Raw genomic sequence first — 15,525 nt, forward strand, 5'->3', positions numbered from 1 at the left:
AAAATCTAACCAACATAGTAAGAGCCTTAAGTTCCAAACTTTAAAATTCAGTTAAAAGGTGCCATGCCAAAATAACACTTACTTGGATAACCTTTACATCAATCTTAGTAATAGTTTTCCGCCATAGTGAGGTGTTACTTATTGATCCTAAAGGGGTAAGGTACACAAATAATTGTGAGTACATGTTAGTTTTAGTGAAACTCAACGATATAAGTAAGGAGTCCTTTTATGTCGTGGCAAAACAGATAGGTTTACCTAATAAGTCCTTAGACGTACCTATCAACTAAGAGTAGTTTCTAGACTATTAGCAACGGATTTGCTTACCTAATATATTTTAGAATTGAGTCTAAATACATAATGTTCTTAATTCTTAAATGATTTAAGGGTCTTGGAATAATTTTATTCACACTGCCGGAACACATAACTTGAATAAAATACTTAATAAATATTGAATATGCATGAATGCTAGGATTTAAGTTTATTAAGAGAAACTGTGAATGGTTATTTATTTGTTTATTCTTTTCAATTGTAGTTTTAACTATGGCAAACAACAATTCATTCAACATCCGCTCAATTCTCGAAAAGGAGAAGTTGAACGGGAAAAACTTCCTTGACTGGCAAAGGAACTTGCAAATAGTTCTTATGCAGGAAGAAAAGGAGTATTGGATGAGGCGATGCCCGAAGCCGCTGGCGACGGGGTCACTCAGGCAGCCCTCAATCGTTGGATTGATGCCAACAAGGATGTAAAATGTCTAATGCTTGCAACCATGATTGCAGATCTACAGAAAACGTTCATCAACTCAGATGCTTTCACGATCATCAGTGAGTTAAAGAACATGTTCCAAGATCTGGCTCGAGTCGAAAGATTCGAGACTCATAGGCAAATTCTTGAGACCAAGCTTAAGAAAGGCGAGCCCGTAAGTCCACATGTTCTCAAAATGATTGGACTCATTGAGAATATGAGTCGGTTGGATCAACAGTTCTCTTAGGAAATGGATGTAGACACCATCCTCCATTCTCTTCATAGCGGGTATGATCAGTTCAAGCTGAACTACAGTATGAATAGTCTGGACAAAACGCTCACTGAGCTTCACGGTATGCTGAAGACCGCTGAAAAGAAGCTCAAAAGTGATAAGCAAGATGTGCTTATGGTGCATGGGGGCCAGTTCAAGAAATCTGGTAAGAAGAGGAACGCTAAGAAAGGTGGCAAGAAGGCCAGCCCAACTAAGCAAGCTGGCGGCACCAAGTCTGAAAAGAAGAAGGTGAGCCAACCCACTTCTGAATCTGAATGCTTCTACTGCAAGAAGAAGGGGCATTGGAAGAGAGATTTCTTGAAGCTTAAGGAAGATCAGAAGAACGGAACGGTCGTTCCATCTTCAGGTATTTTCGTTATAGACTGTATACTTGCAAATTCAACTTCTTGGGTATTAGATACAGGTTGTGGCTCACACTTATGTTCCAATTTACAGGGACTAAGAAGAAGTAGAATATTAAGGGTGAATTCGACCTACGAGTGGGAAATGGAGCACGGATTGCTGCATTAGTTGTAGGAACTTATTATTTGTCGTTGCCCTCTAGGCTAGTTTTGGAACTGGAAAAGTGTTTCCATGTTCCAAGTCTTATTAAAAACATCATTTCTGTTTCTTGCTTAGATGCTAAGGGATTTTCCTTTTTAATAAAAGACAATAGTTGCTCGTTTTATTTTAAAGAGATGTTTTATGGATCTGCTAGATTAGTCAATAGACTTTATTTGCTGGATCACGACAAACAAGTTTATAACATAAATACCAAAAAGGCCAAAAATAATGATTTAGATCTCACCTATCTGTGGCATTGTAACACCCCGACAATTCTCTCTTTTCTAAAATAATCTTTTAATATAAAACGTAGAGAATTATCAAGGCATTATCGCCCGTGTGAAAACGTAACGGCTTATTCAGAATTTTGCAGCGGAAAACATAAAACTAACTTTAGGTTTATAAATAATCGATTACAGATTTAGTCCCCAAAAATCAACCAACGAAAATAAGGAAATATAAATAGTACGACAAGTTTAAAGTCCCAATTAACAAACCCAAGTTAACTTAGCAAATCAAAACTAAATACAAGCTCTCTATTCCCGATCCCAATGATGCAACATCTTCAAACCTGCAGATGGACAATGCTTATTGATCCTTAGAGACTGCTCACCAAAGATTGGGTCATCACAGGATCAATAAGGCATAGCCATGATCAACATGCACAAGCAAAAGCACGTAATCAGCAAAGCTGAGTACTACATACTAAATCAATAATAATCCTAACATGATTTTATTAAACGAACAATCCTAACATGGTACTAAATAAAACATAAGCAAGGATAATCAAGATATATTGACTTGAAGACTATACTTGACTGAACTAGACCTTTGTATCATTAACATTATTTTAATTGAAATAGTCAATGGACCGAGTTGCTACTAGAAACTTCTTCTTCTTCACTAAGGAAGACGAGGTACGGGCGCGACTCCGTAAACCCCAATGACCTGCGATATCGAGGGACTTTTAAATAAAAATAGGACCGGTGATCAATCCGGCCCCAGAAAAAGTCATAGGCTACCCATGACCCCAACTCCTGATTGTCCGTCACTTTAGACGTGCACAGTCTAAAGCTATTGCTACTCATTTTCACTTTACATGACTTAACTTTTAATACTTGGTTATGACTCATCAAACATAAATATTATATTCAACAAGTAAACACAACTTCTTTTATCTTTGAATTAAACAAGTGATCACAACGTTCAACCAAGAGCCAATTCCAACCATTTTAATCCTTCCTTTATCCATATTTAAAAACCTTTATTAGGTATAAGGTTCAACTACCAAACAAGGTCCTCGGCCCTTATAAAGTAGTGAAAATCTAAAGAGGAACAACGATCAATAAAGATCTAAACCAATATTAAATAATATAAAGTTCCACAAAACCAACATGCTTGCATCAATATTCCATGCTAACATGATTCAATTCTTATAAATAAAGTTCTATGCTCAACGCATTAATTCAACGACATTGAACATGAAATTCCAACATAAACAAGTTCATAAATATATTCATCATATTCTCAATACAACACACATCCAAGCACACGGTATGTACGTACCTTGTGTAAACAAACTGATAGGCCACTTTAACGAATTCAAAAGTCACCCACAAAGAATTCTCCGCCTAAAATAATCAAGAAACGTACCCAAATCAATTCCTAATCATTGGCAACCATAACAAAGCATTCTAAATGCATCCCAAACATATTTAGAACATTCCCCAATATCAAAACTTAAACCTTTGATTTCCTAGCATCATAATTATTGAATTAGTGATTGAAATTCGTTGAAAACTCTTTGCAAACATCGTACTTTAAATTTTCAGCAATATAACTAATTTCAAACTACTCCAAAACATAATTAACATTCTTAGAATCATACAAATAATAGCTTTAATAATATATAGTCATTCTATTATGATTTAATCATTAAAAACCTTAAAAATTCACACTTTAATAATTAAAAACTCTTATTTCAATTCAATTATGTAATCTGAAAATTAAATTATTAATTAAGCATAGTATATAATCTGAAAATCTAACTTAATCATAAAAACTTATAATTTATATTCACGAAACATGAATTAAATTAATAAAACTTAATTAAAACCCTAATTTAAATGTAATTAACAAATCTGAAAATAATTAAATTGATTTCGACAACATATAATCTGAGAATTAGTAATTAAATCTTAAAAATCATAAATTTATTAAATCAAATCATGAATTAAATCACTAAACTAATTTAAACCCTAACTTATGTATTAATCAACCAAAACTGAAAATAATTAATTTATAATATCAATACCAAATCTGAAAATTATAATTTAATTATAAAGATTAATAGTTTAATTCTAGAAACATAAACAAAAATCAATAAACTTAATTAAAACATTTAAATAACTTAGGGTTTAAGAAAGTCACCCAAAAGGGGAGGAGGAGTGCTGGCCGGCGGTGACTAGGGCACGGCGGGGACAGCGGCGGCTAGCAGAGGTGGCGCTGGTCGGGTCAGGTGTCGGCACGGGTGGTTGCTGGTGGTTGATGGTCGAACCAAAAACACTGCGATTAGGGGGGAGAGAGTGGAAACCGAATCCAAGGAGGAGGAGGGGGAGTTGCCGGCTTGGACAGGCGCTGCAGGTGGGCGGCGCAGCGTGGAGGGGAACGACGAGTGTAGAAGGCGGTGCTCGGTGGTTGTGCGTGGCTGCCACCAACAGAAACGAGTGAGGAGGAGAGCAATAAAACTAAGGAGAAGAAAGAAGGACGAAGCAAGAGAGGGAGAAGGGAGAAAGGAGATTACCGGCGGCTGGCGAGGGACGACGGTGGTCCGGCGTGGGTGGCTGGACGACGGCGACAAGGGGAGCACTAAGGTGTGAGAGTTCACGTGAATTCTTGAAGAGGGTTTGAGGGTTTTTCTGCTTTTCTTTTCACGTGAAGGAGAGGAGAGGATTGAGAGTTTTACATGAATTTGGAATATGGGTAAGGGATGTGGGTTTACTTATTTTGGGCTTTGCTAACTTGGGCTAGGATTAGAATTACGTTTGGTATTTGAATTCAACACCGCTTAAGATTGTTTTCTAATTTCAATCGTGTTTTCGTAATTCAAATTCTTTTCAACATCAAATTCTAAAATTATTTGAATTTCATAAACCGTTGAAATATTTAGAATATATTTAAATTAAATTAAATATACATTAAATATATAAATATAATAAAGTTCAAAAATCGTTAATTATTTAGAACGTACTTTAAATAAAATAAATATACGTTAATTATATACTTATTATTTAAATTAGTAAATTCTATTAAAATATAAATAACTATACGTTAAAATATATTAATAAAATTTATAAATTTACGGGGGATTACAATCTACCCCTCTTAAAAGAAGTTTCGTCTTGAAACTTGACACGAAATTTCCCACATTTTCCCCAAAAGCTTTTAACTTATTCTCACTAGAGAAGTACTTGTGCCACCTATGTGCACTCTTTTGCCAACTCAAAGCTGTTTGTGTTACTCATGAACACCTTTTCTTATGCGGAGAGTCTATTTGCTTTGCCTAAACTTGTAAAATTTGCTAAAATAAGCATACAAATGCATAAAAATGCCATAAAATAGGTAAAAAGCGCGAATTTCTATCGCATTCTACCCCCTTAAAGAAAACGAGTTACGCCCTCGTAACTCACCTCAGGGAATAGCTAACTAAAATTCTCTTTCGACGAATTCTATCCTCAAAATTCCTATTTCACTAAAACTACTAACTTTAGACTTTTCACAACAGATGACGAAACAAAAGAACAAGTCACCACGAATTAAATAATGCTTAACTTGCGCGGAGTTAATAGAAAAGTACCAGAATCTATATCGGTAGATCGTTCATTTTCATTCTGATTCATCATGTACAACTTTCCTGGAGCCTTATCCGGGTTGTTGTGATCATTTGCACGCTTATTATAGTTTTCTTGATTGTTTTGTGCCCCTCCAGGCTTTGAATTTTGACCTCCAGACTGGTTAAACCTCACTTGGTTTCCACCTCCATTACTATTTTGTTCCTTTCTGTGCTTAGTGAAGCACTCATACTCTCTATGCCCCCTTTTCTGACAATAGTTGCAGGTCACTAATTCTCCTTTGCAGTTCTTACCAGGGTGATTGTTACTGCACATTTTGCAATGATGCACTCTCTTAGATTGGTTCGAGTTGTTGTGGTGCCCTTGATTGTTTCCTCCTTGCAAATTTCCATTTCCATTCCCATTTCCGTTTCTATTCCTTTTAAAGTTTTCTTGGTTACCCCCATCATTAAAATCTTTTCTCTTTTCCCCAATTACCACAGTTTTCTTGTCCTTTCTAGACTGCAGACCATAAATATGGGCAGCTCTCCCATACACTATGTCTAAGGATGTAAATGTTTCTCCACCTAATCCCAATTGAATTTCATCAGTCAGTCCTTGCTCAAACCTTTGAGCCTTTAGCTCCTCAGTAGCTACCACCTCAGGTGCAAACCTCGATAAAGCTATAAACTTGCTATAGTATTCAGCAATAGTCATATTCCCCATCCTAAGGTTGATGAACTCCTGCGCCTTCTGCTTTCTCATAAAAGGAGGATAAAACTTCCCCCTCAAGGCAACTATGAATGAATTCCAATTGAATCCCTCAACAGCACTTAGTCTATTTCCATTTTCCTTCCACCAAAGGCCGGCCTCATCTTTCAGATAAAGGACAGCTTGACTTACTCTCATACTCCCAGGGCAACTCACAGCCTCAAATAGTTTCTCAAACTCCCTAATCCAGTTTTCCAGGAAGGTTGGGTCTGCTTGCCCATTGAAATACGGTGGCTTAACCTTAGAAAGTCTTTCAAACATTTCCCCTGCAGAATCGGGGCGCTCAGTTCTCTCCTGGGTTAGCTTTTCCGCCAAGAGGCGAATCGCAGCAGCTAGATCATTGTTGTTGGCCATTCTAGAACGCGACCTGCAATTAGTATATTCTACTTTAGGTTTGAAACATCACCTATACGTTATCCCATACAATTTAATACTTGAATTGACCATAAAGATTGCCTCAACCAACAATGTTCACATTAATACACATCATTTACGAAGGCACGACAATCGCTTACGAAGGTGCAACGATCGTTTACAAGATGCAATAATCATTGGAAAATAATCATCCTCAATAATTCACGAAAGACATTTACACACTACACATAAGGCATATCATTTTGAATCATATTGGTCATGAGGATCTAGATTGACCCTCACTTCCTTTATGTACTCAAATCATTTAATATTTTTGTGGCAATTGAATTGATCCACAATTCACACTGAGTATGCAACCAATAGGAAGATTAATCCACGACGTACTACCTAGAGGTTGGGGTATTATGGAATCCTCAAAATAGAATAAAGAACAATTCCTTGAAAACTTTAACTTTTATTGCTAACTCCATAGAGGTTTATTACATCCTTGAAAATAATAAAGAATATTTCAAACTTCAATAAACTTAAACTTTAAACAGTTGTAGCTTTGCTACTTATTCTTTAAAACATAAAAGAGCTAATTAACTATTTATGACTTCAAAATATTTGTGGCCTCTTGCCTATCCATTGCCCTTGAAACTTGCGGAGTGAAATTTAGATCTCAAGATCATCGAACTCTTCTTCAGGGTCTTCATCGGGGTCTTCCTCAGGGTTTGCATCTTCACCCATGTCTTCATTTTGATTAGGCTCACTTGCCATCTCATGTTCACTTTCGAGCTCTGCATTCGAATCACTAGAGATCTCAATGGTTGGCTCATGAGCCGCTGGGTTAGGATTCTCTGCCTCAACACCTACATTCTCATTCTCCACAGCTACATCATTTTCCTCTAGGTCATTATTTACACTTATTCCCATAGGTTCTTCTGTAACTGAATCCCCAACATGACTCCCTACGATTTTACCGTCTCTAAACCCACTTTCTGCTGCTTCAATAATGGTGGTCAGAATTTCTGAATCATATTTCCATCTACCATCCCAAGTTCCATACTTAACCAAGTTTGGAGTTCCATTATCAGAATGCATGTCTTTAAACCTTTCCTTGAGTTCTAGGTATGGAAATTTGTTAGGTAAGCAATTAATGATAGTGGCTGCTATGATATCCTTTCTCATTAAGATAGGTTGCCCTTGAACTTTAGCATAATATTCACATCCAAACACAATTTTCTTCACGTAAATATCAGGGGTTTCTATATCAAGTTTCTCGAAGGATCCTATGTTGGTATACTTGGAAAGAAACATTTTATTCCTGAAATAAACAATTCTAGGTCTCACTAACGATTTTCCAGCCAAAACATAAACAAGGTTCAATGATCAATAAGTTTGGTGGAATCAAACAATTCTTTATGCACATGTAAATGTAACACTTAAACAATTAGCACACGCACGTACATAACAATCAATTTCTAATGCTAGCGTTGACTAGCTACTAATGCACATATAATTCTATCTTATATGCCCTTCTTATACTACCCATCTCTCATAAGCTAAAGCATTGGAATAATTTAAATAACAAGGTAAAAGGACGCTAATATAATAAAATTATAACATAGAATAATAACATAAATAAAAATATAAAATAAATAAAGTAAAATAAATTAAGGAAATGCGTAGCGAATAAATTAGAAAATAAAGTTATTAATTCGAAAAAGATTTATATTTTCTAATAACGAATTCTAACTCTTGAAACAACTAAAAAAAATTGAACTTCTTTTTAAAAAAAACGTACTCATTTTTTTTTTTTTGTTTTTTTTTTGTTTTTTTTTGAATAATAAATAATAAGAAAAATATAAATGTCGAAAGTATCACTTTAACTTTAATAATAATTTGATTTCGAACTTAAATAAGAAATATTATATACTTTCAAACAGGATAAAAGGAAATCGGCCCCCCAAAAAAAAGTACCAATTTTTGAACACTATATTCCGTAGAAGCTCGATTTTTAAGAAATTGATTTTAAATAATCAGATAGTTAGGCGCCTAAAATTTATTAAAGTAAAACCTTAGCTTCTAGATACCACTTTGTAACACCCCGACAATTCTCTCTTTTCTAAAATAATCTTTTAATATAAAACGTAGAGAATTATCAAGGCATTATCGCCCGTGTGAAAACGTAACGGCTTATTCAGAATTTTGCAGCGGAAAACATAAAACTAACTTTAGGTTTATAAATAATTGATTACAGATTTAGTCCCCAAAAATCAACCAACGAAAATAAGGAAATATAAATAGTACGACAAGTTTAAAGTCCCAATTAACAAACCCAAGTTAACTTAGCAAATCAAAACTAAATACAAGCTCTCTATTCCCGATCCCAATGATGCAACATCTTCAAACCTGCAGATGGACAATGCTTATTGATCCTTAGAGACTGCTCACCAAAGATTGGGTCATCACAGGATCAATAAGGCATAGCCATGATCAACATGCACAAGCAAAAGCACGTAATCAGCAAAGCTGAGTACTACATACTAAATCAATAATAATCCTAACATGATTTTATTAAACGAACAATCCTAACATGGTACTAAATAAAACATAAGCAAGGATAATCAAGATATATTGACTTGAAGACTATACTTGACTGAACTAGACCTTTGTATCATTAACATTATTTTAATTGAAATAGTCAATGGACCGAGTTGCTACTAGAAACTTCTTCTTCTTCACTAAGGAAGACGAGGTACGGGCGCGACTCCGTAAACCCCAATGACCTGCGATATCGAGGGACTTTTAAATAAAAATAGGACCGGTGATCAATCCGGCCCCAGAAAAAGTCATAGGCTACCCATGACCCCAACTCCTGATTGTCCGTCACTTTAGACGTGCACAGTCTAAAGCTATTGCTACTCATTTTCACTTTACATGACTTAACTTTTAATACTTGGTTATGACTCATCAAACATAAATATTATATTCAACAAGTAAACACAACTTCTTTTATCTTTGAATTAAACAAGTGATCACAACGTTCAACCAAGAGCCAATTCCAACCATTTTAATCCTTCCTTTATCCATATTTAAAAACCTTTATTAGGTATAAGGTTCAACTACCAAACAAGGTCCTCGGCCCTTATAAAGTAGTGAAAATCTAAAGAGGAACAACGATCAATAAAGATCTAAACCAATATTAAATAATATAAAGTTCCACAAAACCAACATGCTTGCATCAATATTCCATGCTAACATGATTCAATTCTTATAAATAAAGTTCTATGCTCAACGCATTAATTCAACGACATTGAACATGAAATTCCAACATAAACAAGTTCATAAATATATTCATCATATTCTCAATACAACACACATCCAAGCACACGGTATGTACGTACCTTGTGTAAACAAACTGATAGGCCACTTTAACGAATTCAAAAGTCACCCACAAAGAATTCTCCGCCTAAAATAATCAAGAAACGTACCCAAATCAATTCCTAATCATTGGCAACCATAACAAAGCATTCTAAATGCATCCCAAACATATTTAGAACATTCCCCAATATCAAAACTTAAACCTTTGATTTCCTAGCATCATAATTATTGAATTAGTGATTGAAATTCGTTGAAAACTCTTTGCAAACATCGTACTTTAAATTTTCAGCAATATAACTAATTTCAAACTACTCCAAAACATAATTAACATTCTTAGAATCATACAAATAATAGCTTTAATAATATATAGTCATTCTATTATGATTTAATCATTAAAAACCTTAAAAATTCACACTTTAATAATTAAAAACTCTTATTTCAATTCAATTATGTAATCTGAAAATTAAATTATTAATTAAGCATAGTATATAATCTGAAAATCTAACTTAATCATAAAAACTTATAATTTATATTCACGAAACATGAATTAAATTAATAAAACTTAATTAAAACCCTAATTTAAATGTAATTAACAAATCTGAAAATAATTAAATTGATTTCGACAACATATAATCTGAGAATTAGTAATTAAATCTTAAAAATCATAAATTTATTAAATCAAATCATGAATTAAATCACTAAACTAATTTAAACCCTAACTTATGTATTAATCAACCAAAACTGAAAATAATTAATTTATAATATCAATACCAAATCTGAAAATTATAATTTAATTATAAAGATTAATAGTTTAATTCTAGAAACATAAACAAAAATCAATAAACTTAATTAAAACATTTAAATAACTTAGGGTTTAAGAAAGTCACCCAAAAGGGGAGGAGGAGTGCTGGCCGGCGGTGACTAGGGCACGGCGGGGACAGCGGCGGCTAGCAGAGGTGGCGCTGGTCGGGTCAGGTGTCGGCACGGGTGGTTGCTGGTGGTTGATGGTCGAACCAAAAACACTGCGATTAGGGGGGAGAGAGTGGAAACCGAATCCAAGGAGGAGGAGGGGGAGTTGCCGGCTTGGACAGGCGCTGCAGGTGGGCGGCGCAGCGTGGAGGGGAACGACGAGTGTAGAAGGCGGTGCTCGGTGGTTGTGCGTGGCTGCCACCAACAGAAACGAGTGAGGAGGAGAGCAATAAAACTAAGGAGAAGAAAGAAGGACGAAGCAAGAGAGGGAGAAGGGAGAAAGGAGATTACCGGCGGCTGGCGAGGGACGACGGTGGTCCGGCGTGGGTGGCTGGACGGCGGCGACAAGGGGAGCACTAAGGTGTGAGAGTTCACGTGAATTCTTGAAGAGGGTTTGAGGGTTTTTCTGCTTTTCTTTTCACGTGAAGGAGAGGAGAGGATTGAGAGTTTTACATGAATTTGGAATATGGGTAAGGGATGTGGGTTTACTTATTTTGGGCTTTGCTAACTTGGGCTAGGATTAGAATTACGTTTGGTATTTGAATTCAACACCGCTTAAGATTGTTTTCTAATTTCAATCGTGTTTTCGTAATTCAAATTCTTTTCAACATCAAATTCTAAAATTATTTGAATTTCATAAACCGTTGAAATATTTAGAATATATTTAAATTAAATTAAATATACATTAAATATATAAATATAATAAAGTTCAAAAATCGTTAATTATTTAGAACGTACTTTAAATAAAATAAATATACGTTAATTATATACTTATTATTTAAATTAGTAAATTCTATTAAAATATAAATAACTATACGTTAAAATATATTAATAAAATTTATAAATTTACGGGGGATTACAGGCATTGTCGATTAGGCCATATTAACATGAAGCGCATAGAAAGACTTCAAAAGGAAGGAATTCTAGAACCATTTAACTTAGAGGATTATGGTAAGTGCGAATCATGTTTACTTGTCAAAATGACAAAGCAACCTTTCTCTAAAGTTGGAGAAAGAGCAACTGAACTATTGGGTTTAATCCATACAGATGTATGTGGACAAATGAGTACAAATGTTAGAGGTGGTTTCAGCTACTTTATCACTTTCACTGATGACTTCAGTAGATATGGTTATGTCTACCTAATGAAGCATAAGTCTGAATCCTTTGACAAATTCAAGGAATTTCAGAGTGAAGTAGAGAATCAGTTAGGCAAGAAGATTAAGGCACTGCGGTCTGATAGAGGCGGTGAATATCTGAGCTATGAATTTGATGACCATCTAAAAGAATGTGGAATTTTATCAGAATTGACTCCTCCCGGAACACCTCAATGGAACAGTGTGTCAGAACGAAGGAATAGAACCTTGCTAGACATGGTTAGATCAATGATGGGTCAGGCCGAACTTCCAATAGAATTTTGGGGTCATGCACTAAACACAGCTGCACTCACACTAAATAGAGCTCCGTCTAAAGTTGTACGTCGAAAAGACTCCATATGAGTTATGGTTTGTAAAGCCTCCAAATGTGTCTTTTCTTAAGATTTGGGGTTGTGAAGTATATGTCAAACGATTAATTTCAGACAAACTTAAACCAAAATCTGACAAATGTATCCTTGTGGGATATCCAAAGGAAACAAAGGGGTATTACTTCTACAATACATCTGAGAACAAGGTGTTTGTTGCTCGAGATGGTATCTTTTTGGAAAGAGATCACATTTCCAAAATGACAAGTGGGAGAAAAGTAAACCTCGAAGAAATTCGAGTCGAACAACAAACTCTAAAGAATGCTCAAGATGACATTCAGGTTGAAACTCGGAGATCTTTAGAAGTATCTGGTGAGAATCAAGAACCATCTAGAAATGTAACCCCGCTTAGATCGCAGAGATATAGGTCTCAACCGGAAAGGTACTTAGGTATTTTGACGAACGAGAGCCATGAAGTTCTATTGCTGGAAAGCGATGAACCCGCGACTTACAAACAAGCTATGACGAGCCCTAGCTCCAAACAATGGGAAGAAGCCATGCAATCTGAATTAGACTCCATGTCTGAAAACCAAGTTTGGGATTTGGTCGATTTTCCAGATGGCTACCAAGCCATAGGAAGCAAATGGGTTTTCAAACTGAAAAGGACAAGGATGGGAAACTAAAAGTTTTCAAAGCTAGATTGGTTCCAAAAGGTTACAGGAAAGTCCACGGTGTGGATTACAATGAAACCTTTTCACCAGTTGCAATGTGATATGCTCATATTTTATAGTGTTTTTACCCCCGTTCCTTAGTACTTTTTTTTATCTCAAATGAGCTCTTCGGAGCGATTTTTAGTACTAATGTGCTCCTTGTAGTGTGTTTGTAGTTTCAGGTTCATCATTGTAGGAATTAGCATACTTTTGTGCATTTCCTACTCATTTGAATCAATACAAGAGATTATGTACTTTAGAGAGCACAAACATTGAGTTGGAAGAGTTTTTGAGCAAAGCGAATAGTGAAAGAAGTAGAAAACCGATACTCATCTACTCTTTTGATCATAACTCAGTTTATACAACTCCAAATACAGCGATTCAAATTGGGTAGGATTCTAGACTTCATGAGCTTTCTAAAAAGTGGTCACTCGCCTAATTCCGACTTATAACGAAGGAGATATGAACTTCACCCTTGTGACTCCGAAGTCACTTCATCGCTTTCGGACTAGGCAGGTTGATCCAGCTATTGAACACTCTATCAAGTTTTTCTCGGCCCGGGTCGGACATCCAATTGCTTCGATTTGAATTATCCTCCGGATACCTTATATGTCAAAAAGAGAACCTCTTATTATTCATAGCCAAACCAAGAGTGTGCGCTTAAGCGAAGCTTTCGGATTTGTTGATAAAAAATTATGTTTTCTTGCTGGAAGGGGAATCCTGCAAGGTTTTGGCTCGCAATAAAGCTAGGGTCCCTCCTGAAGCTTTCTTCTTTCCTCTGCAAGGGCGACGACAACCCTGGAGCGCGGATTCTAGTTTATTTCCGGTTTTCGCTTGTTTTTTTGGGCAAACTATAAATACCAAGCCCTTATTATTAGTTGGGGTCTTATTTTCAGCACCTTTTATTCTAGTTTCAAAAAAACACTTAGTTTATTTTCCTTAACTTAGTTATTCTCTCTAAATTTGTTAAAAGACTTAATTTTTATTTTCAATCAAAATTCAAGCTTTCATTATTCATTGTTCTTCATTTAGGTATTGCTTCTTACTTTGATTTATTATTTTGATTTAATCATGTTTTCAATAGTATTAATTGCTTTGTTAATTGGTAATATGTGTGAGTAATCTATTTTCTAGGGTTTGGGGATCCATGAATTAATATGAAGGGATGATTGAATGTTGGATTGTTGGTATTGTGATTAATTCCTATTGATTTCATTTACTATGCAATTAGATTTGCGCAGGTTTAATTGTATTAGTCAAGGAATATCAAGTTAAGATTCGAGAGATGCAATTTGATGTTTAGGCGTGTGTCAATAGGTAGAATTGGGATTAATACGTAGCGAGAGCCAGTTAATTCTAAGTCTATGATTAGTATCGATTCGAGAGAGCATGCTAGTCTAATTAATTGCTTTATTGATTATTGTCGATTGTTTATCATCCTGGATTGTTGTTCATTGGTGAACCTATGACCTAGACTCTATAATATCTGCATTCTCTTGTTTAATTATTGTCGTAGTTTTGATATCCAAATCAACCAAACTCTTGTTCGCAATAGTCTAGGCTTTATTCTTAGTAATAGAAAGAATGTTGTTTCCCTGTGGATTCGATCCTGACTTCCCTTGCTATTTAGCTAGTGATTTTAGGTTTATCTTTGATTAGGTGATACGACTTAAGCCTGTCACAATGCTAAAGTCTATTTGGATAATGTTAGCAATCGCTGCATATTACCATTACGAAATATGGCAGATGGATGTCAAAACCGCTTTCTTAAACGGCGTTTTAACAGAAATTGTGTTTATGACACAGCCTGAGGGTTTTGAGGATCCAAAGAATGCTAAAAAGGTATGCAAGCTTAAGAAATCCATTTACGGATTAAAGAAAGCATCAAGGAGCTGGAATATACGTTTTGATGAAGCAGTCAGTGACTTTGGCTTCGTCAAGAACGCAGACGAATCTTGTGTATACAAGAAGGTCAGTGGGAGCAAAACTGCTTTTCTAGTATTATATGTCGCCGACATATTACTTATCGGAAATGACATTCCTATGTTGAACTCTGTCAAGATTTGGCTTGGGAAATATTTTTCGATGAAGGACCTACGAGAAGCACAGTACATACTGGTAGGGATGGAAATATCCAGTGGATGATCCAATAACCCGGTCACCCGCTCTAATTAAACGGATGAAAACCCGAAATAAATGGATGATAAGCGGGTGATGGGTGAAGCGGGTGATGGATGCGGGTCGGATGCGGGTGATGTTTTTTCTGTTAGGTTATGATACATATGACAATTCATAAATCATGCGGAAAAACCATAAACCCAGGAAAACATATTATTTACACATAATCATTTAGCATAGATTAGATGCATACTCTTTGTTGCGTGCCTTCCCTAGCTGCGCCCGAACCGAACAAGAACAAGTCTTTAGGACTCCAAGTGTCGTCCCTCCGTAGATAGTCCACAGCACGT

The 15,525-nt window shown here is 35.6% G+C and overlaps 1 long non-coding RNA gene across 1 annotated transcript; it reads right to left on the minus strand.

Annotated features, from left to right (window-relative positions):
• Positions 1–1,915: 1,915 nt before the first annotated feature.
• LOC130459509 (uncharacterized) lies at positions 1,916–3,562 on the minus strand. Its single transcript, XR_008918922.1, has 2 exons — positions 3,144–3,562; positions 1,916–2,182 (listed from the first exon to the last, which is right to left on the minus strand). It is a non-coding gene; the product is annotated as an uncharacterized lncRNA (long non-coding RNA).
• Between the last annotated feature and the right edge of the window lie 11,963 nt (positions 3,563–15,525).

This window comes from Spinacia oleracea, chromosome 4, assembly GCF_020520425.1.
Source record: "Spinacia oleracea cultivar Varoflay chromosome 4, BTI_SOV_V1, whole genome shotgun sequence".
Classification (NCBI taxonomy): Eukaryota; Viridiplantae; Streptophyta; class Magnoliopsida; order Caryophyllales; family Amaranthaceae; genus Spinacia; species Spinacia oleracea.